The following is a 24,105-nucleotide window of genomic DNA, read 5'->3' as shown; positions in this document are numbered from 1 at the left end:
CCCCCCCGCCTTATCCTATTTAATGCCTGTTGGAGCCAAGCGTAAAGGGGCCTGGTGTGTTGATAGCCACATTTTGCAAAAGCCACATTTTGCACATGAGTAAACTGAGATTCAGAATGGTTAAGTCAAGTACATAATGTACACCAGGCCACACAACTAATGAACAGCCTAGCCAGAACCAGAGCCATGGTAAAAACCATTATTTGTTTTTCCTTGTTCTACACTTTGCCTGTTACTAGTATTTACTCCAACAAAAGGAAAAAGCAAAAACAAAAAAGAAAATCTATAAAGTCAGCACTATCGACTAAATGAAAAAAATCAAAGATCTTTCAAACTGTTACTTCTCTAACCTTATTTTAACTCATAAAATGTCCCCTAGTTCCAGGAAAGAAGAACAGCTCTAGGAGATCAAGAAAAGAAAGCTGAACTACAGTTTAGATCAGACCGTTGGTGTTTCGTAGTGTTTTAAGACATTAATTTCAGAATAAAGAATTATAAGAAGTAACATCCCAGGGATTAATTTTAATTTTAAAAACTTCATTGGAATAGTCTCCTCAATTATGTTAAATGCCATTGTCTCTGAACTAAATATAAACCCGTTGGAAAATTCTTGCAGTAAAGGGCCCTGGGGGCTAGATAGTTGGTCAAAAAGAGACAGTTGCCGTTGTCGTCATTTGAGACATTTGATGAGGTAGATTCTGGAATTTTAGACTTGGAAGGGCTACTAGAACTATTAGGAGTGATCTATAGTTGAGCTGTTTCATGTTGTGGAGGAAATTAGAGTTGTAGAAGGTTCAGCTGGTTACCCATCTCATCGCTAAGGGTAGTCTCTAGGTCAGAACCCACATCTTCTGATTCCTGGTGCAAAGCTGTTGTAGTACAGGCCAGGGGATCGCCCACTCCCCCTGGCCCGCAGGAGTCCTTGTTGGAAGGAAATATTATCCCTAAGCCTGATGTGCAGAACAGGTATGCTGAGCAGTCTCTAGGTGAAGGTGGGTTGGGGACTCTGACTCTGCCATTGTCTACTTAGGGGGACCAGGGTACTCAGTTGACCAGTAAGGTGGCCAGGGGGGCTCTATTTGAAGTTGCTTTTGTATAACAAGCCCACTGGTTTTCCTTAGATTGTATGCTTATTTGGAGTGGTTTTGCATGTGTGGCTCCATGGAGATTACTGTGGAGTACAAGACCTTTCCCTTCTCAAGCCACTCCTTGGTGCTCTCACTGGTTCCAGCACCCCAAGCCCAAGCTCCATCTTCATGACTCCTTGGAGCATAGTCTAAAGATCACCCCTCCCTGACAGGTACTTAGAAGCAAGATAAGCATTTTCCTAGAGCTCAGCTCATCCTAATATGACCTAAGGCAGGAATCCTTTCGTTTTCATTTCTTGCTGGGGTGTTTAACAGTTCCTGTTCTAATTGCATTAACATTAATGTGTGTACTTTTAGGGATTTATTTGTGGTCTTTAGAGATTTGGTGCACAATGAAAAATAGAAACACTCTTCTCCCTTCCAAGGAAAGAGAAAGAAAGAAAAGAAAAGAAAAACAACTTTTTAATACAGAATATTATTTTGTTCTTTGCCCTGGCAGGGAAGCAGTGCACTTTATCCAGGCTCCCTGGGTCCCCAGAGACTTTCCTTACGCACATTTCTGAGAACATATTTGTGACCAGGGTGGTGCCATTTCTGGAATGACACTAATGGAGACGTCAAAATGCCCAGCGGTGCTTCTTATTCTCTTGGTTTAAACCATTTTCATGGAGTGCATCTGCAAACATATGGGGGCAGGAATTTTTTAAGGAAAAGATTTTAAGTTTGATATTGACATTGACACTTTGTGTTTTGTACAAAGTGATACCCCTGGATATAAAGTCTCCTTGGATTACTCTCATAGACCTTTCCCAGGATTCATCAGAAACATAATTTTGAAAATGTTTTTTTAATGAGCACTATTGTAACTGTTTTTTGGTTTTTTTTCCCTGTTAGCCTAGTTGGGAGGAACCAATGCCAGGGTCATGAGTTTGATTTCTGGGCCATCCTAGTAGTTTCTCTTGCTTATTTCACAGGCAGGGAAGTGTTCCTCTTGCTGCCCAGCTATCTTGCAGAGCTCCCTCCTTGGTGGCACCAGGGGAGGGGGGCGGGTTAATGGATAAGTGCAAACCTTTCACCACTAATGGATCAGACAACAGGGAACAGATGCCGTCCTCCGGGCTGGTCAGTGAAATTGACATTGTGTATGAAGGACACTCCATTTTCCCTGTGATATTTGGGTGTGAATGCCCATCACACAAAACAGATTCTGGGCCTTGAAAAAAATACACACAATTGTTAACAAAACCCTAGTTAAAAGAGGGTGGAAATTAACTTTTTGCTTTTTATTAAGAAGGCATCAAATGAGTCCCTAAAGCTCTTGAAAAGTAATGTAGAAATCCTGTCTGATTAAATATTAGTAGTATTCAGAGAAAAGCGAGCCATCTTCATTTCAGAAAGGCTCACTTTTCCGGTGAATGGAGAATACTATTTTTGTAAGCAGTGTTTCAAAAAGTGGTATACATTTTCAACATTCAGCCTCTGTAAGATCTCCCTCTGGCCCCAGAGGATCAGTTAGGAAAGTGGTGTGTTTGTGTGTAGGGGAGAGGGCTCACAGAGTTGTTTTAAACATAAAAGTGTATGCACAGTGACAGGCAGTGAACGTGTTTTTCAAGGACAGGGATTACTGGAAAAGTCCGTTGAGGTTCATTGCTTTCGCCTTCTGAGGGAGGGTGCAGGTGCCCAGGCTGGCCTGTGTGGGTTTGGCCTGCTTTCTGTTGCCTGGAGGTTTGTATGGTCAAGTAACTCTGAAAACTTTTTTTTGAAAGCCAGCTAACACTTCTGCCTCTGTTTGGAGAAAAAGGCAGATAGAGAAATCAGCTGAGCTGTAGCAAGACGTCAGGAAGGCTTTACATATCTTGAGCAAATTCAGCCCACTGGGAGAGGAAAAAGAGAATGTCAGAATGCAGGCTGCCAACTGCCTGCCCTCCCTGTCTCATGCTTGAAGTCAGGAATTTTGTGGTATTCCCCAGTGGAAATTTTTTTATAGGCCACATGACAGATGAAGTCCCAGCGTGTTGTAAGTATTAAAACTGGAAAACAAATCATATCTGGAAAATGTAAAGTTGTTTGAAAAACTTATCTTGGAAGCTTGACTTTTCATACCACGCATTCTCCAACTTATGACAACTTACAAACGGGATCTAAGGGTGCACACTTCCAGGGGTGCTGTTTACATGGGGCCCAATGGGCATAGTGTAACGTCATGGCCCTGTAACCGACCTACCGCCTTTGTCAGCCCTCTCAGGCGCCCCAGCCCCTGCTGCTGTCATGTGTTAAAACTTGAAAGTTTATAGAAAACTTGTGGGTTTATACGTGGAAATGTCTCCTTCTCAGAGACGACTTTCCTGACCGCTCCATCCAGAATAGTTATCCCCTATTATTCTTTATCTCTATCTCTGCATTTTTTTTCTTTCCTTCAGAGCATTTATCATAAGCTGTACTTATATGTTTACTTGCCTGTCATCTATCTCTCTCGCTATCTTTTCAACATGTAATCCACATAGGAAAATACTGACAAGATATTTTCCCTTATTTTTCTTTCATGCTAAATCTTGAAAATCAGGTGTGTATTTTCCATTTGCGGCACATTTAAATTTCCACTAGCCACTTTGCAGTGCTCAAGCCATGTGTGGCTGGTGGCTGCCATATTGGATGGGGCAGCGGTAATGCTTAACCTTCAGGTCTGGCACGTAGTCAGTACTTGCTGAGTGAATGGACAGGAAGAAGCTGAAAAAACAGGAACCGTTCATGAAGGCTGACCTTGCCTTCACACTGTTGAAATTTTTTTCACTTAAGTTTTATACTGCCCGTAATTTTGCAGACTAGAGATATATTAAAAACATCTTTGATTTAAAAGTCCTCAGCAATACAACTGAGAAGCTTGAGGCCAGTCATTCCCGGGAGTTCATGTAATCATTCTGCTTTCCTCCTAGCTCCAGGTGGAGTATATTAGATTTCTACTGCTGTGTAACAAATGATCACAAACTTAGTGGCTTAAAACAACCCCCATTTACTGTCTGTCTCATAGTTTCTGTGGGCCGGAAGTCTGGGATGGCATGGCTAGATTTTTTGCTCAGTCTTACAGGTTGAAGTCAAGGTGTCCGCGGGGCTCTATTTCCTTCTGGAGCTTGGAGTCCTCTTCCAAGCTCATGTGGTTATTGGCAGAAATCAGTTCCTTGTGGTCCTATGACTGAGATCCTCCCTTTCACGCTGGTCATCAGATAGGGGCCAGCTTCTTCAGGCCACCTGCCATGTGGCCATCTCCACAACATGGCAGTTTGCATCTTCAAGGTCAACAGGAGAGCATCTGCTGCAACTTTGAATCTCTCTGACTTCTTGTCTCTAACCTCCAGACTCTTCTTCAAAAAGGCTGGCCTGATTAGGTCAGGCCCACCCACATTCATAGGGAAGGAACTACACATATACGGGATGTACACACCAGGGAGCAGGCATCTTGGGAGCCATTGTGTCTGCCATAGGGAGATTAGCTGGGTTGAAAGTTTCCGTTGGTAGAGAGAAGTAGTTATTTCTTGTATCTAGGTTTGCACTCAGGGTAGCATGAAAGCATGCATGTCACAAATTCTTACTGGACTCCTACTGTGTGCCAGGTGCTAGGCACGGAACAGCAAATGAGGCAGACATGACCCCTGCCCTCCTAGAGCTTATGGTCCAGAGGCCATTGGAGGAGTTTCATTGCCATACAGAATAGATTATGGCGATGGTTGCACAACTCTCTGTAAATGGGTATATTAGAAACCACTGAGTTGGTATATGAGTCTCAATAGAGTTATTTTGTGTTTGTTTTCTTTTTTTTTTTAGCTGAGCCATCCTGCTACCTGTTGGCAGCTCAGCGGCTGCTCAGCTCGGGCTGGACTCGAACTGCTGTTGCTCAGAGCTCAAACTCTTGAGCGAGCTCTTAACCAACTGAGCCACTCGGCCGGCCCCTTGTGTTTGTTTTCTTCGTAGAGGTGCCTGTGGATTTTTTCCCAGCAGAATAGATGTCTGTGTTCAGAGAGACAGCCGTTGACAGAAAGTGCTGAATTTGAATTACGAGCACACTGAGACGTTACAGTCCCTGTTCTCAAGGAGATGGCTCTGGTTGGCCTGAATTTAGCTTTCCAGAGGAGGTTGTTCTCTTCCGCAGCAGTGTGGGAAAAAAATTTGCCAGATTTGGATCAGAATGACCGCAATTTAGGTCAGAACTTCATACTTAAGGGAAAAAAAAGTAATCACAGCTTGACTAGCCTGCCCTGAGGCCAACTGCAGGGCTTCAGGGTACTGGGGAGCCTTCATGGACAGAGTTTCCAATCCCCAGGAGCACACCTCCCCCCTCAGGCCCCCCGCAAGGGGCCATCATGAAGCAACAGTACCTGGGGACCTTTCTGGCTATGGCTCCATTTGCATTTCTCTGCTCTCTCTCATTGAGTGGGAAATACTGTGTTAGCAGAAGGAGTCCTGGAGTACACATGCTGGGGAGGGAGATGGTCCTACAGGGAGTTGAGTCCTCTGTCTTAATCATCTCAGGCAGATGTGCTTAAGGCTTCCCATCAAGGACTTGATGGTAAAGGAGGCTCACTAGCTATTTACACTATGTCTCAATGGACTCAGTCTCAGATGGCAAAACCCCTGCACCTTAGGCTGGGCACATCTCCCAGGATGGCAGAGCGCTGGAAAGGAGCCGCACTGCACAGGACATTGGCTGCTGGCTTCACCCATGACAGGAAAGAGTCGAGGGTCACCCGCCACTTCCTGGCTGCCTGCCTGTGCAACATTATACAGTGCTGTTTGTTGATTTAGAAACACGAAAGCCAGAGCTCACCAAGATTTTGACATCAAGTATTAGAGTGACTCATTCTTTCATCTCCCAGCGCTCTGACAGAGGGGACCTGCTCTTCAAACTCCTTTTTTAGACTTTGGTGGAAGTCGACTCATAGATCTAAACAAGTAGCTAACATAAGTTCTTGATCAAATGTTTCTAATGACTCTTCACTTCTCTGTCTTTTTTTTTTTTTTGCTCCTTTTAAGTTTGGGTGAAGCACGATTTTCTAGAATCCTTGTTGTTCCTGAGCAAAGAAAAAAAACCCCACATCATTCTTTAATTCCTTTAGAATTATAACTGATGATCTTCAGGGTGTTGTTCCTTTCCCAGAATGAATCACCTAGAGAAGTAAGGCTGGCCAAACAAATGTAATTTGACGAGCACCTATAATAATGTTGTTTAAGCACCTAATTGAAGAAGCAGCTAATCTCCAAAGACTGTTCCCCTGACCCATGTCTCTCTCACTCACACCCACACACACACTCACACACTTCAGGTCTGATTATATTTGCTGTATTAAGGTCAGATCTAGGTGTTTCTGAGCACTAGTTTGTGTATTTTTACAGCACAAATAAATAATCGATGTATTTAGAAGGAAATATATCAACAGGGGGATGAGAAGTCACCATTAATTTGGATGCTAATACAGTAGCCCCGCCTCTCCTTATGCACAGGATACGTTTCAAGAACCCCAGTGGACGCCTGAAACCTCGGATAGTACCAAACCCTATATACAGGATGTTTTCTCCAACACATACATACCTATGATAAAACTTAATTTATAAATTAGGCACACCAGGAAATTAACATCTGTAACTAATAATAAAATGGAGCAATACTAACAATATATGTAATAAAAGTTAGGTGAATCGCTTTGGGACCATTATTAAGAAAAATAAGGGTTCCTTAAACACAAGCACTATGGTGCTGTGACAGTCAGCTGCTAAGTGACTAACGGGCGGGTGGCATGTACCATATGGATATGCAGTAGGGATGATTCACATGCTGGTAGGACGGAGCCGGAACCCACTAGATCTCATCGTGTTACTCAGAATGGCGCGCAACTTCAAACTTACGAATTGTTTATTTCTGGAATTTCCCCCTTCATATTTTCCAACCCTGGTTGACAGTAGGTAATTGGAACCGGGAAGTGAGACTGGATGGGGTGGGGGCTGCTGTATAATGAAGATGTTGAAACCGTTCAAGTGCACTGGGTCTTATTTACTGGATTGTTTGTAGTTCCCCAAAGCTGTCCAACATTTTCTTATTTTAAGCATTGTAGTGGGATTGACTTCTTTATTTTTAAAATGTCAAAATTTCACTTATCCCTTGATTCTCTGGCAAGTTTCCAACTTACATTTTATAGAGGCTATGACGTGACCTGTTAATGAGTATCTTACCCAAGTATTGTGGAGGACGACGGACTAGTGCCTCAAAAGCTGAGGGTTGCGCTGTTTGGCTTATCTGAGCCATCTCTGACTGACTTCATGTCTTATATAACTTGTGAAAGTCACTTGCTCTGACTCTCTCGATCACAGCCGTGAGGAGCTAGACCTGTGTCACAAGGTCTTGGTTGAGTGTGGCCTTGTGGTAACCTGGCTTTTATGCACATAATAAAACAGTCAGCACTTTATGGCCCAGCAGTGCATCCCATGAAACATTCTGTTTGGAAAGTGTTTTAAAATTTCGTTTCTGTTTTCTATGCTTGCACTGTAGCACTCATGTTTCCACGTGCAAAGGAGGGCAAGAGAGAACTTACATTTGTTGAGTACGTTCTTGTTTCGCTTAGTCCTCGTAATGATCCTGTGAGTTCGATATTATCATCCCATCTTACAGATGTGGACTCTGGGTGCTGGCGTGGCTGGCCAGGTAGACTTGATTCACAGCCAAGGTGGTCTGACTCCATAGCCCATGCTTTTGGCTCTACCTAGTTCTACCTTCCCTGGAACCCTAAAGCTGGAAGGAGAACTAGAGGTTATTTAGTTCTGTCACAATTCAACATTTTAAAAAAATTTTTATTAAAGATTAAATAACTTGTTCAGGATTATCAAAGGAAATAGTTGGGGGGAGCTAGTTCTTCTATTCCAGTGAAGCTGAGAGAGTGGTCCACAAGTTTTACCTCCCATTTGAACAATCAATTTTTACCCAAGTGTGAGACCAAACGACATTCCTCAGCTTAACTTTGATAAATGAATCATACTCCGTTGAAAATAACTTTCGTAGTTCAGGCTCTAAAAAGAGAACCACCTCTACACTTTTGAAAATTATTCTTTTTAATGGCACTAAAAACCTTTGGCTTTCATAGACATCATCAGCAGAGATGTTCCCTGATGAACCAACTGTGAGTTTCTCAAACTCCGTATCTAAAAATAATCATGGGACACAGAGAAGTGACACAATGTTTTGGGCACATTTAGTTGAAAACTTAAAACTATTTACATGGCGGCAAGCAAATTGGAGGGTACGGAAAATTATCAAAATGTGCTATTCAAAGTTGTATATTTACTCTTCCTGCTGAGATGGAAGAGTATTGTCTCCAGAGCCAGTTTACCAAGCACCTGCACAAATAAACACTGTTCCTTTATAGTTACACCTCATGTGGACTAAAATACATTTTTTTAACTTGTTACAGTTATTGTTTTGAAAATACAGCTGTAAAAGTTTTTTTCAAAATTAAAAATTATCCTCAAAAGACATTTACCATTATCAATAATGTTAAAATGATGAAAAAACCCAAACAAACCTGCCCTAAGTTTCACAGTGGAGATTCAGAAATGTGTCATCACTATTGAAATAAACATGTCATCACCTAAAATGAACTATTTGAAGGAGACCACACATAATTGGCTATGTACATTCTGATCAGTTTTTTAAATAATAATTTAAAAAAATCGTGGTAAAGTACGTATTACATAAAATTTGCCATCTTAGCCTTTTTAATTTATTTTTTAGTATAGTGCTCAGTGGCATTAAGTACATTCACGTTGTTGGGCAGCCATCATCCATCACCACCATCTATCTTCAGAGCTCTTTTCATCTTGCAAAAGTGCAACTCTGTACCCATTAAACACTAACTCCCCATTCCACCTCCCTCCAAACCCAGGCAACCACCATTTTACTTTCTATCTCTATGAATTTACTACTTTAGGTATCTGGCCGGTTATCTTTTCTTTCTTTCTTTTTTAAGCATTCGTTATATTACTTTTTCATTAAACTCATACACCATTTCCTGAAATAAACCCACTAAACTCATACACCATTTCCTGAAATAAACCCACTAAAACTTAAATTAATGGAAGCCAACAAAATTTTTTTTCCTTGAATTCTGCTTTTTTTTTTCAAAAGTGGAAAATGACAAGATTGGCCCATATCCATATTTTGGGTGACACTAATGACTAAATTAATGACCTATATATACCTTTGCGCCAACAGCTAAAGTGCTTGACACTTTAAATTCAGGAGTACCTACTACTATATTGTCATTTAACAGAAAAAGTGCATTTTTGTTCCAAATACTTTACCAAGGCAGGGGAAAGTACCAGCGCATTTTAGAAGCATTTCAGATAAACAGGGTTGACACTGACAAGTGTTCTTCTGTTAAAGGAGAAGGCAGAATATTTGATTAGTGATAATGCTTTATTCCTGTACCAGGTGGAAATAGACAGTAATTGGACACTTTTTCTAAATAAAGAAGTACAGTTAAAATGTTAGGTTATTTTATTTATTTATTTTTATTTTATAAATGTTTAATTCAGGAAAAAAATAATTGAAGTCAGTATGATGGCTTATTAATCAATGAACATTGTAACGTTTTCATTCTTGTCAATTCTCTTAGTGATGTCTATAGTGACATCTTTAGACATCTACAGACATAGTGAAAACTATGATATAGTTTTCAATTCACCAGCCAATGACCTGGATTTTCATTAGATTTTATATGATGATGATCCTGCCACTCTCAAGAAGCATTTTGTTCCATGCACCATCCAAGAAAGTAATGAGATCTAGAAAAATGTTGGTCCTCAGAGTTTCAATCCAATCTGAGAAGCATTTTCCAGTGTGCCTGGGGCACCTTACACACGTGTATTTAACCTCTAGTGCACCTGAAATATTAGACACCTGCAATGTGAAATCACAGGAAACAAAACTCTTGTTAAACCAGTAATTAGCAATTAAACAAAGTAGTGAGAACATACGTAATTACGAGAAGACGTGTAATCACCTGCTTGTATGGACAGGTCGTTCTAAAGACAAGCATGTCTTCTGAAAAGTGTGAGTTCCCTATGGTAGCGCCCTGGTGACACAGCCCTCCATCAGGACTATTTTGCTGAGTTTGCCCTGATCTGAAATAATGATGATGCCAGTGCTGATGTAAAGACTAATTGTGGCCCCTTGATAATTGCCTCACACGTATCCATCTTTCTGGTGTATTTCAGCCTCCAAGGAAGTGACGCGGTGGATAAAAGTGGTTTATCACTACGTACTTTAAAAAGTGCTGTGAAAATGGACGGTTCTTTTGCTCAGTGAGACAGGTTTAAAGATATGAAATATGGTTATTTAATCCCCTCCCTCCTCAAGTGCAGAGTTGGGTAACTAGAATTACATTTAATCACGAGGGTACAGATTGTACTGTGCATGCTGGAGACCCAAACCCTGGACTATTGGAGGCCATGACGAATGCTCATTTTTCAATATTATGTTTTTGCTGCTCATAAAGAGACAGCGTGTCCAGCGTGTCCTTTAGATTCAGGATTCAATAGTTCACCTCTTTTGGAAACTTGGACACAGCTGAATATAATTACGTTTTTTAGCCATACGACTTATAGTGCCGCACATACGGGTGTATTTAGAGATTTCTTTCCAAGAGCTGGCTGAAAAAAAGGAGCTTGGTGGTGGTGGTGGCTGTTTTTTATAAAAATAGAGTAATTCGGCTATTAGTTGCCCAAATGGAATAATCCCCTTACGCCTTTTAAAGAAAACACTTCTAAAAGGGTCAAGTATATTTAAAATTAGCCATTATTTACGCAGGTGCTCAGCGTTTTGCCCACACTCCTCTAAGTGGTTTCTTTCTCTTTTCTTTTTTTTTTTTTTTAAATGTTGGTTTTTAAAAATGTTGGCCCATCAGAAACGCTTTTATTTTTCAAAGGGGTTCAGAACTGCTTCTTAGATCAAAAGCAGCCAAATCCCTGGCCCCGCAGAAGCTTCATCACGGATGCATCCCTTTCGGCTGTACTCAGCCCCCACCCCGCCCTGGTGTCCTAGCCTCCGGGCAATCTCTTCTGTGGACCTGGAGAAAGAACTGCCCAAAGGCCTTACAGGCTGCTCTTACAGAGGAAAGTTAAAAACAAAGTAAAAAAGAGGCGGCAAGAAAGTGCTGGCCAGGGCTAATGAACTGTGTGGTTTGGGGCTGGAGTCCAGCCCTGTGTCACTGACCACTGGGGTCAGGATCCCGCCAGGGAGATAAAGCCTGTTCGCTCTGGTGCAGACTCCTGAGGGCAGGCCACCACCCTGACATGGTGCCAATCATGACACACCTTTTGGGTGTGTCTCTCATCTTCAAGCTGAAGATCAGCTTGCTTTCTGCTTCTGTTGGGTCTATTTCAGTTGCGAAGCAGCCACACCTGACAATGGCCACATTTTAAGTCCCGTAATTGCCCCCACCTCCCACAGGGAGTTGCATCCCTGAAAAGCAGGATTTTTTTTTTCATTTTTATCTACCCTTTCATTTAATTAAACACCTCTGCATTTTATCTCCTTGAGCCAAATTTCCGATGATGCCCTAAGTTGGTAGTTTTGGGGTAGGGTGGTGCAGTACAGTGAGGAGTATGAGCATGGAGATAGAAGAACTGAGTTCTTGCTGTGTGATACTCTATGAATTGATTTAGGAAGACTCTTTTTTCCCATGCCTCAGTTTCCCAACTGTCAGCTACCATTTTTTTTTTTTTTGCCTCCACCAGGGGCCGATCACATGAGATATGGAGCCTCCAAATGTAAGGGGTGATGATAATTGTCCACCCATGGGTGCGCCATGAATACCTGGTAATCATGCATTCCCTGAGCCATGCACGAAATGATACTGTCTCACTTTTAAATACCTTTATTTTAGGAGGACCACCTAGTATAATAGACATTTTGGAGTCTGTACCTTCCAAGTGGCTCATGGGAAGGAATCCTGAGGTACCCATAGGATCTGAGTTTGTCCAGTGGGATAGTTATGTTATAGTAACAAATGCATAAGGATTAGTTTATTTCCAGCCCTGCAGGAGCTATGAATTGCTTCTTAAAATTTTATTTTCCAACACGGTGGTGTTTATGTTGCTATGGTGGTATGTCTCTGCTTGGGTGTCCAGATTGCCATTGAAAATAGATAGGCCAAAATAACAGCTTACAAAATAACTGCTTAACAGGTGGCTGTGCTTTGTGCTGTTGTTCGTAAAACTGTTTTATGAAGAAGTCCAGTGCAAGTAAATCACTCGACTGTGCCCATTTTAGCACGTTCTTTTTTTTTAGTACATTCCTCCCCTTTCCGTTTTATGTATAGGCTTTTGTCCCTTTAAGCGGAGCCATGCTGATTTCTCGTGGTAACACAGGGAAAGATTTCAGCTCATTTTATTTAGCAGTGGATGTCCTTTCCTTATTTTGTGTAATTGGAGCCCTCTTCCTAAAAATAACCCTTCTTTTCTTAATGTGGTTCTTTTTATAGCTGATGTGCTCTTTATTTAAATGGAAGACCTTTTTTTAAAGGCGTCATTTACACACACATGCATGTATCTATACATACACACATATCTATATTTCCCTGTTGGGTATAATCCGTAGTGAATGTGGCAATAGAAATTGTTCCCATTTACCTGTCATTAAACTCTCACTTGCTATTTGTGATCATTTTCTTTCTTTTGAGATAAAATCATAGAAAGAACGCGAGTGTTGAAACGGTTTAGCTTCCTACCCCCTGTAAGAACCCTTTCGGTGATAATCTTGCGTGGCGATCGTCTTGCCTTTAGCTTAGACACCACCTGGCAGGCGCTGGCTCTTTTCTGGTCCAGCCTCTTCTGTGGTTGTCCACGAGGACGTGTTAGAACACGCTTTCTCATGCCTCCTTGATATCTGCCTCCCTAGAACTTTTATGATCATCCCTCCTTTTCCCTCCTCGAGTGACACAAACACAAGCCACTTCCATATGCTGGTTCGTTAAAAATGTTAAGCAAACTATAATTTTGTCCTTTGGTTTTTCTCTTCTACAGCTTCAGATCCACAATTCTCTCCATGATGCACCTTATGAAATGGTTGCCAGATTCCCTCCCCATTCCCGTGGTCCTCCTTTATTATTGCCCTTTAAAAAAAACCTAGAGCCACAATGCTCCAAAGTCAGAGGGCCAGCAGACTTTTCCTGTAAAGGGCCAGATAGAAATGTACTAGAATTGCAGGTCTTAAGGTCTCAGTCACAGCAACTCAGCTCTGACCCCTAACAGGAAAGCAGACAAAGATAATAATACGTAAATTAATGGGCACGGCAGTGTTCTGATAAAATTTTATTTATGGATGCTGAAATTTGAATTTCATGTAGTTTTTATATACCATTGTTGACAAAAAGACATCCAGCCTAAAAGAAACCTATAACATTTTTTTGAGCCAAACTGATGACATTGTGCTCTTCCTGGGTGAGGCAGATCGATCCCCGGCCATTGGACAGCAGCCCACTGCAGCCCCATTGCAGCCTATGCTGTCACCAGCGACTCACGGCAGCCCAGCTCCAGGTAGAGCTGTTGTTCACCGTCTTAGCTGTAGAGGGCGCAGCGTCACTGGCCCATGTGGGACCTGAACCGGTGGTTCTGCTGCTCAGAGCTCGCACTCCCAATCCAACTCTTAACCAGTGAGTCACTCGGCTGGCCCTAGTAAGGACTTTTTATGTTCTGCTCATCCTATGTGGTTAATATCGGTCTCTGAGTTTGTAGGCCCCACCATGCAGGCCTCCCCTGAGCTTCTCAGGCTTAGTATGTGGCCCTTTTTTTGGTCCACATCATGAAATATTCTAATTTTTATTTATTTTAACCACTTAAAAATGCAAAACTATTCGCAGCTTGCAGGCCATACAAACACGTGTACAGGCAGGGTTTGGCCCAGGATGTTGGAGGACCAGTACTGAAAACATGGCAACTGTTACTTCAGCACCTTACGCTTTGTTGATGCTCTCGTACCAGCACTGTCGTTTTCAGAAGTGGCATCAAACTGCTGGCTGCTTGTGACAAGGTGATCAGCTCACCCAGGTCTTATCCAGGAGATCTCCTGGCACTGCTAAGCCTCTCTTTCCGGTGTGTATGAGATCTACCAAAACAAGCAGCCTTATAGCAACAACAACCATTACCGTGGGCCTTTGAAATGTAAGTGTGATGCATGACATCTGCTGATTTCAAGTCTGCCAAAATGTTTTTGAGTCTTTCTTCTGTTATTTACCATGTTAGTTACTCTTCTTACCTCAGTGGCAGGTGTGCTAAGCATGTCCTTCTGTCTTTATCCAAGCCACCGACTTCTCAGTGGAATCCTAGTCATAAAATATAGGTCCTAACTGCACACCTTGGTTGCAGAAACTGGTATGTATTTGGGTGTAGAGATGAAGCCTTCAATTATATTAATAAGCTTAAGAATGGATTATTCTCTGCTTCCTCATTAGTTTTAATTTTAAAAATCAGGTTCTCATTAGGCATTTTGTGAAACAGTTTAACTAAGATTATAATTTAGCATGCAGGGGAGAAAATTTACTAAATGGTGAAGCTAATTTTTTTTTTCTTTTTTAGTGTCTAAACATTTAATTAAAATTATATATTTGTCTATGCAGAGAAATATAGCAATGCTTTGATTTCACAAGGAAAGGAAAACACAGAGGGCCAACATTAATGGAACATTCTAGTGTGCCAAGACCACGGTGTTAATGATCTCATTTCATCCTTGCAGTCATCCTCCAAGATGAATCCTGTTATCTTCATTTTACACATGTGGAAATTGAGGATCACTGGGGATTTGCCCGAATCACCCAGTCAATGGCAGCGCTGGATTCAAACCCAGGGCCTTTAGGCTATAAATTCCATTTGCTTTCTCCAACACCAGTGCTTTTTTGACAGCCAAAGAGAAGTTGACATTCATTCATTATCAAGTTAATTGTACCCACATAGACAGTGGATCTTAAATTGGATATGTCTATGACACTGGATTATTTACTGGAATGATACATTTTGGAGTATATATCCCAGAAACTGTGATATAAAATTAGAATATTGACCTTCATGATGGAAAGAGTGTTCAAGTTCAAACTATTTACATTTGCCATATTTTGGTAAAACTGGAAACATAGATACAATTTTAGAGTATCTTAAAGCTATTATAAATCTTGAGGGAGACCCTGATTGTTTTTAGAAAGCTTCTGTGTGTATCTATCTACCCTGTATCTTGCAAAAAGGCACTTCAAGCTGTCATTACATGAATATTCAGCAGCTAATAGAGTCTAGATGAGAATGTATGATAATCTAAAGATATCATGTAAGCCAGGGCTTTAAAAGTACATTACTTCCAGTGGAGAAGGAAGTCTCCTCGGCATGCTCTAATGCCACCTATATCCCAAGTCCTTAAAAGCAAGAGTTATAAAAGGAAGATGACCCTAACCCTAACCCTAACCCCCTACCCCCCCCCAAAAAAAAGGAAGATGAAACACATTTTCAGAATAAAATGTTGAAGCTCTGAAAGTAAAATATATTTCATATTATAATTGTTTAATTGTATGAAATCGATTCCCTAATAATAGCTGGCACTGGGAATGACAAAACCTTTGCTGACAGTATTCTATGAGGAAGCTGGTGGGTGGCTTTCTGGAGCTGGTGGCGGCTCATGATTTTGATGGTGAGCTCCTCAGAGGACCGTGACTCTCACTGCCTGTCTTTTAATTCCCCACAGTTTGCTTTATACTGCTTTGCACATGATGCTTGCTTAGTTGAGATTGATACCAGCTCACGGTCATTTAAATTCCGCTTTAATTTTTGTATTGATTGTGGCTTGAAAAACAGGGAAAATTATATTACTCTTTTAAAATGTTTTTTTTTAAATTAACTGTTGAATTAAGTATGAAACGATACACCCATGAACCCACTGCCCATCTTAATAAGTAGAATGATACAAGTTCATTTAACACTCTGTATGCCCCTCCCCAGACCCAGCCTCTCCAAACACATGGTTTTGTAGAGGATGTAGTCTTCAGTAGCTGGCTGTTTTTTTCTATTAAATTTTTGTGTTGATTATAATTCACATACCATAAAATTCACTTTTAAGGCAATTACAGATAAGTGGTTCCTAGTATATTCACAAGGTTGTGCAACCATCACCACTATCTAGTCCTGGAACATTTCAATCACTCAAGAAAAGAAACGCTGTACCCACTGGCAATCACTAATCCACTTTGTATCTTTATGAATTTGCATATTCTGGACATTTCATGTAAATGAATCCATACAGTGTATGTGTGGCCACCTGTGTGTGGCTTCTTTCCCTTAGCATAATGTTTTCTGGGCTCATCCACGTTGTAGCATGAATCAGTACCTCATTCCTTTTTATGGCCGAATATGCCACATTTTTTTTTTTAATATTTTATTGGGGAATTGGGGGGAGGGTAACAGCGTTGGGGAATCGGGGAAGGGGAACAGACAGGTAGACAAATTGCTGTTTTGTTCTTCAGTTTAGTTGTGGAGGACGTTGTTTCACTGGCCCATGTTGGTATGATCATTGTGCTCTTCCTGGGTGAGGCAATCGGTCGCCGGTCATTGGTCAGCCGCTCACAGCGGCTCCCCGTAGCTCACACCAGCTACCAGCCACTCACGCTGGCTGCCAGCCACTCACATAGCTCATGGCAGCCCACTGCAGCCCTGCTGCAGCCTACGCCGTCGCCAGCGACCCACAGCAGCCCAGCTCCTGGTCGAGCTGTTGTTCATCATCTTAGCTGTAGAGGGCAAGCGTCACTGGCCCTCAATGTGGGATCCAAACCGCAGCCCTGCTTCTCGGAGCTGGTGCTCCCAAGCGAGCTCTTAACCAGCTGAGCCACTCGGCCGGCCCTGCCACATTTTGTTTTGATGATTTTGTGTCCAATTATCAATTGATGGACGTTTGAGTTGTTTTTACTTTTTGGCTATTACAAATACTACTGCTATGAACATTCGTGTACAAGCTCTTGTTTGAACACCAGTTTTTAATTCTTTTGGATATATATCTAGGGGAGGAATTGATAGGTCATATAAAAGTTCTGCTTAGCTTAGTGAGGAGCCACCAACCTGTTTTCCACAGTCGATGCATGATTTTGCATCCCTACCAGCAGCGTGTGAGGGTTCCAGTGTCTCCACATCTTTGCCAACACTTGTGACTTGCTGTCTTTTTGATTCTTGTCATCCTAGTGGGTGTGAAGTAGTCCCTGGTTGTGGTTTCGAGTTCCATTTCCTTAATGACTAATAACGTTGAGCATCTTTCATGTACTTATTGGCTTTTTGCATATATTTGGAGAAATTTCTATTCCATGTGCTTTCATTGTTGGGCTGTAATTCTGGATGTTAGACCCATATCAGATACATGATTTACAAATATTTTATTTCTGTATATTGTCTTTTCAGTTTCTTGATAGTATCCTTTGAAGTGCAGAAGTTTTAAATTTTGATGAAGTCCAATGTATCTGTTTTTTCCTTTGGTTCCTTGTGCTTTTGGTGTAATATCTAAGATCTGTTTAAGATCTTCTTGACCTAAAATCTGACCTTGACCTAATCCAAGATCATAAAGGTTACACATGTTTTCTTCTAAGAGTTTTATAGTTTCAGCTCTTACACATTTAGGTCTTTGGTCCATTTTGAGTTAATTTTCGTAAATGGCCTAGGGTGGTAGGGGCCCAAATTTGTTCTTTTGCATGTGGCTATCCATTTGTCCCAGCACCATTTGTTGAAAAGACTATTTTCCCCCCGCATCGTATTGCAGAGCTTGCTCTTTTTCACTCAACATTTTGATCCTGATTTCCATGTAACTATACTTCATTCATTTTTATGGCTACATAGTTCTATGAATCGGTCATAATGTATTTATTCATCCTTTGATCCCTGCCCAGTGGATTGTTTCCAGAGTTTTGTTTTTGTGAACACTGTTGCTCGGAAGCTACTTCATGTTTCTTCCTGCCCACATGTGAGAGTGTCCTTTCTAGGGAATATGCCTGGGAGAGTAGAGTCATGCACATGGTTTCCAAAGTGATTGTAATATTTATTGCTGCTTTCGGCCATATACGAGTTACATTTGGGAAAACTCAGTTTTTAAACGTTCTGTTTGTTTAGTGTCTCTTTGAAAACAGTCATTTCCTAAAGGGACGAAGTAGTGTTTGCAAGTGAAATTTGCCCCCATAGGCTTCTGATATTTTATTACTAAAAATTATTTTAAGCAAGCAAAAGGCCAATAGCTGGAGAACCTAATATGCAATTAGTATCTCTTTAAATTTGTAAATATTAGTGTGAGGCTTAAACAGATCTTTGGCTGGTTGGGGTGGCAAAGCGTTTTGCTAATAGTAAATGAGCTTGTGTGCTCATGAAAGCCACTTTGCAACAGCTTACTATTGCTCTTTTACACAGGGTCCATCCAAGGCAAGTATAATATAGCAGTTGGCAGAATCAGGGTATGGAGGACTGCGGGGGATGCTTCCCTTTCTTGATACCCACCTATTAGTACACATTGGTTATACTAGACAAAACTGTGTTCACGAAGATGAGAAACATGCTCTGTCTCATCCTGTAGTATCACATGGAAGGGTTGACAGATGACAAAATTGGGCAGGTGGTGCTCAGAACCTTGAAGGAGATGGAAATGCTCTTGGTGGGACAACTCGACTGCTTATGATTCAAGGGAGTTGCCCCTAGAAAGCACAACGAGCTTGTGCCAGACCAGTGTGGTCCAGGCAGGTGGGTGTCAACAGGGATGGCATCCCATCAGGAGGGAAGAAAGGCCTCTGGAAGGAAGCGGGTGTGGAGGTGCGGGCAGCATCAGCGAAGTGTGTGGGGAAGTGCTCCAACTCAGTGTGGGGCTCAGGGACAGCATGCCAGTTGTGAAGCAGGAGTGGGGGTCGGGGAGGAGATTGGCAAGATGCTCCAGCCCCGAGGGCCCTCGAGTAGGTCATCGGGCCCTGTTGTAAAGAAACTGGAACTCCAATAGAAGGAGGCAACTTGATCTCAAGAATAAGTTGATGTTATGACTAGTGCTACAACTGAATGTTTATGTCCCCCCCACACACCCCCAACAATTCATATGGTGAAACCCAGTCCCTACTGTGATGGTGCTTGGAGGTGGGGCCTTTTAGAGGTGATGGGGAAACCGAGGCACAGAGTGGTTCAATAACTTGCCAGAAGTCACACAACTAGTGAGTGGCAGAGCCAGGATTTCATCCCAGACATGCTGGCTCCAGAGCCCAAGCTCTTCCGCCACGGTGCTTCCTCCTCTAGAAAAAACTGGTTGAGGGAGTCAAGCAGTCTTGGTTTCTGATCTTCATTTCACCGTCATCCTACCTTTAGGATCTTAGACAAGTCAACTACATTTTCTGTTACTCAAGAGTTTGCTGATTGGTAACATAAGAGGCTTGGCTTGCGAATCACAGATGGAAGTGCCTCACACCTTGCGAGTAGCCTGCGATAGGCACTTGGAAAGTATTCCTACTACTCCTACTAAGAAACCTGGTTTCCTAACTGAGGACAGGACTGAGCCTGGAGCCCTGGGACAGGGTTTAATATGTCCATGAGAATCAGGTTGTTTATCTGAGGGAGAGGAGAAAATGTCAAGCAGGTCCTGACATAACCAGGTACTCCTGTCATTCTCCCCGGGATGTCTGGAATTAACCAACTCAACTAGAGATGCGATCACTCCATTTGCATCCCTGTCCTTATGCTCCTGGTCTCCTGTGACCGTGCATAGACTCTGACTTAATTCAAAAGAAGAAATGGGAAGACCATATGGACCGCTATTTCATTTCCTCACATATTTCTCTTTATAGTTACATTTCTTTCCCCTTTCCTGATGGTTTCACATTTGCAGATTTGTTTCTAGTTCCTATCTATTGTTTCTGCTTTACAGTTTTCCTCTGTAATTAGTTGGTTACTGGATAGAATGTCAGTGATCACGAGCATCTGAGAATGATGGAAGGCAAAGGACCAGAAAAGGATGATGACAGTGGGAGAATGAAAAGTTATTGTTTCCCTTTATCCAGGATGAAACTAAAACTGGAGGATAGAGCTTTCAGAAAGGGAATTCAGCATTTGCCAAACTGCCTGCTTATAAGAATGACTTGGGGGCGAGGGACGGGGGTGGGGGAAATGACTTGGTGGTTTGACCTGATTCAGTACTTCTGAGGAGAGGATAAAGAATTTGTATTTTTAGCAAACACTCCCCATGACTATAATAAACCAAATATGGACTCAAAGTTAAACCTTCTTTAAATAAAGCCCCAAGGTTGGACCCATTAGCTCAGCTGTAGAATTTCTGAATATTTTTAGTATTGACACTCACCCAAAAAAACACTTTATAAAGTATTTATTTATTTATTTATTTATTTATTTAATGGAAAAGTTGAAAGCTACACAAAAAAAGAGAGATTGATGTGCAGGTCCCCAGCCTTACCAGTTATCAACCCCATAGCCCAGTATGGAGGCACTTTTAAAAGAGAACAGAGGAGTTCCTAAATAGTAAAGGAAAGAATTAAAAAGTGACTGTGCCTGCTCGATTTGTAGTCTCTTTTTTTTTTTTAAAGGAGGGCAGTGTTACTGGCCCTCATATGTGGGATCCGAACCGGGGCCCTCTGGCATCCCAAGCCAGTTCTTAACCATCGCACCACTTGGCCAGCCCCCTGCTCGATTTGTAATACTCAAAATCTTGAGACAAGCAGATGTCCAATAACAGGTGACTACATCAACAAACTGGTAGATCCAGTCAAGGGTATACTATTCAGCCAGAAAAAGAACAAACTGAACCCACTGCAACATGGAAGTGTTGCGAAATAATTACCCTGAGTGAAAAAAGTCCGACAATAACAAGAGTACGTGTTCTGTGAGCTTATGTCTATGAAATTCTAGAAAATGCCAGTGAATCTTTAGTGACAGAAAGTCGATCTGTGGTTGCTGGGGACAAGGTTGGGTCTGGGGGAATTTCAAGAAGGGGGATTACACGGGTACTTTTTGGAAGGTGAAGGATACATTCGTTACATTGATTGTGGTGGTGGTTTCACAAGTGTATGCATATGTCAGCATTTATCCACCTGTATACTTTCAATAGGTGTAGCTTATTGTATGTTAATTACACCTTGGTAAAGCTATAAAAAAAAACAAAGTGTGCTGGGGAGAAGTAAATTTGATTTCTGCTTATTTGTTTTATCCTACCTAAACAAATTTAGATCTCTTAATCATACCTTCAAGGATTCATATAACCATTATCATAAAGCACAGGGGCCTTTTTCTGAATTCAAAGCTAAAATTTTCTAGTATACATAACAAATTTATCTTTGTGTGAGCCAAATTTGCTTGAATTGAATGTTTTTGCTGTCTCTCTTCAGTCAAGGCACCAAAACAGCCTATATTGTCTCCAGAAATTCCCTGAATTTGCTTAACTGTTTATGTGCATTAATGACATGGGTATTTTTTTTCTTCCATTGGGGAAACAGGACATTGCTTTTGTTTTTAGGATTTAAAGGGGTCATGCACAGATGTCTGCTCTCTTTCCATCTTGTGGCACCCAGGTATGGAAAATATCTGGAGGACATTAAAAATCTGGCCAGGGTTGAGGTGATATGGGGTAAAATCCGGCCAGAGACCTGTCATAGGGACACGGAATTGTAGAACCCAGAGGGGGCCTTAGAATTCATGTTGTCTGACTCCCTTATTTTACTGATGAGGAAACAGAGGCAACTTGATTGGGCTCCAGAGCTAGAAGGGGCTGAGCAGGACCTGAAACACTCCTGACTTTTGGTCTATTGGTTTCTTGCTTCCAGTGCTTCTTCCTCTATAGTCCTCATTATGTCCACCACACTGTCATGTCTGTCACCAATCATGAGCCATTAAAAAACTCCATCATGGGCCGGCCGAGTGGCGCGATGGTTAAGAACTGGCTTGGGATGCCAGAGAGCCCCGGTTCGGATCCCACATACGAGGGCCAGTGACACTGCCCTCTACAGCTAAGATGCTGAACAACAGTTCAACCTGGAGCTGGGATGCTGTGAGTTGCCGGCCATGGCATAGGCTGCAGCCCCTGCTGCAGTGGGTTGCCATGGGCTACCGTATGTAGCCAGCAGCCAACGTGAGCGGCCAGCAGCCGCAGTGAGTGGCCGTCCAGAAGCCGGTGACTGATCTGCCTCGCCCGGGGAGAGCACAATGATGGTGCCAACTTGGGCCAGTGAAGCAATGTCCTCCAGAACTAGACTGAAGAACAAAAGGACAGCAACTTGTCTATTCCCCTTCCCCCAATTCCTCAGCTCTGTTCCCATCCCCCCAATTTCCCAATAAAAAAATCTTAAAAAAAAAACTCCATCATTTGGTCCATATGGGGCTTTGCCCAGTATCCCTGTGGTACATTACAGATGGAGCTCTGTACACTGAACTCAACAAATGGGTTGGGCATCTATTTCCTACCTGACACCAATCACCAGTATTACAAAAAGGCCTCTTCCTTCTTTCTTTCTTTTTTTTTTTTTTTAAGATTTTGTTGCGGAGTTGGGGAAAGGAACAGTGTTGGGGAATTGGGGAAGGGGAACACTGTGTTTTTCCAGGACCCGTCAGCTCCAAGTCAAGTTGTCCTTCAATCTTAGTTGTGGAGGACGCAAGCTCAGTTCCAAGTCCAGTCGTTGCTTTCAAACAAGTTGCAGGTGGGTGCAGCCCACCACCCCATGCAGGAGTCCAACCGGCAACCTTGTTGTTAAGAGCATGCACTCTCACCAGCTGAGGGTCAGCTCAGCTCAATGTGCGCGGTTAAGCCTTTAGTTGCGGATAGGCGTAGCCCACCAGTTGAACAGGTAACCTTGTTAGGAGCATGTGCTCTTACCAGCTGAGCCATCCTGCCTCCTGTTGGCAGCTCAGTGCAGCTCAGCTCGGGCGCAGCTCACTGGCCCACATGGGAATCAAACCGGTGACCCTGTTTCTCAGAGCTCCAGAGCTCGTGTTCTTAACCAACTGCGCCACCCGGCCGGCCCAAGGCCTCTTATTTCTGTTTCCAGTTTCATGTTGATAAGACCCCTAAATAAAAATAATCCTTTCTGTTTCTGTGAGAGAGATAAACACATGGAGTCTTTTTGTCCCACTTTTATCCTGTCTTTGTTTTAATGATGTAATGATAAGTTTGTTTAGCCCCAAGATTTCCCCTTCTCTAAGTGGTGTCTGCAGAATTGTTCACATTCTCTGTGTGGACAATGGTTAAAATGAAAAAGACTGACAATGTTAAGTGTTGGTGAGGACACAGAGCAACTGGAACTCACATGTATTGCTGTTGGAAATGCAAAATAATACAGCCACTATGGAAAACATTTTGGAATTTTCTTATAAAGTTACACATACACTTACTCTATGGTCTAGCAATCTCATTCCTAGGTTACCCAAGAGGAATAAAAATACATGTTTACACAGAGACCTATATGAAAGTATTTATAAAATCTTTATAGATAATCATCAAACAAGTGAAAACAAGACAAATGTTCATCAGTTGATGAGAAGATGAACAAATTGTGGTACACCCATTCAGTAGAAATAGACTTACTCAACAGCAATAGAAACAAACGACTGATGTACACATGCCAACAATAATGGATTTCAAAGGCATTATGCAAAGTAAAAAGAGCTAGACGTGAAAGGAAATACTTATATGACATTCTGAATAAGATAAAATTACAGGAACAGAAATCCAATCAGTAGCTACCAGGGGCTGAGGGTGATAGAAGAGATTAATTGCCAAGGGACACAAGGATATGTGTCCTTGTGGATACATTTTTGGAGTGAAGGAAATGTACTCTATGTGGTGGTGTTTAAATGACTGTCAAATTTTATTGAGCTATACACTTTAAAAAGGGTGAATTTTATTGTATCAGTTATAGCTCAATAAGCCTAACTTGAAAAAACAACCAACCTACCAACCTTGATGGTATCCCACTCCCTGCAGAATAAAGTCCAAATT

The 24,105-nt window shown here is 41.9% G+C and overlaps 1 protein-coding gene across 3 annotated transcripts in view; it reads left to right on the top strand.

The window, feature by feature from the left end:
• PITPNC1 (phosphatidylinositol transfer protein cytoplasmic 1) overlaps positions 1-24,105 on the top strand; it is a 248,986-nt gene that overhangs the window by 3,353 nt on the left and 221,528 nt on the right. Inside the window, exon 1 of one of the 3 annotated variants that reach the window (XM_019637714.1) lies at positions 14,265-14,288. The exons of the other annotated variants lie outside the window; for them this stretch is intronic. The gene's annotated coding sequence lies outside the window, so the exon portion shown is untranslated. Of the gene's footprint in view, positions 1-14,264; positions 14,289-24,105 lie in introns of those variants that run through there. 3 annotated transcript variants of the gene reach the window in all.

This window comes from Hipposideros armiger, unplaced genomic scaffold, assembly GCF_001890085.2.
Source record: "Hipposideros armiger isolate ML-2016 unplaced genomic scaffold, ASM189008v1 scaffold_34, whole genome shotgun sequence".
NCBI lineage: Eukaryota > Metazoa > Chordata > Mammalia > Chiroptera > Hipposideridae > Hipposideros > Hipposideros armiger.
This window is presented reverse-complemented; position numbering and strand designations above follow the sequence as displayed.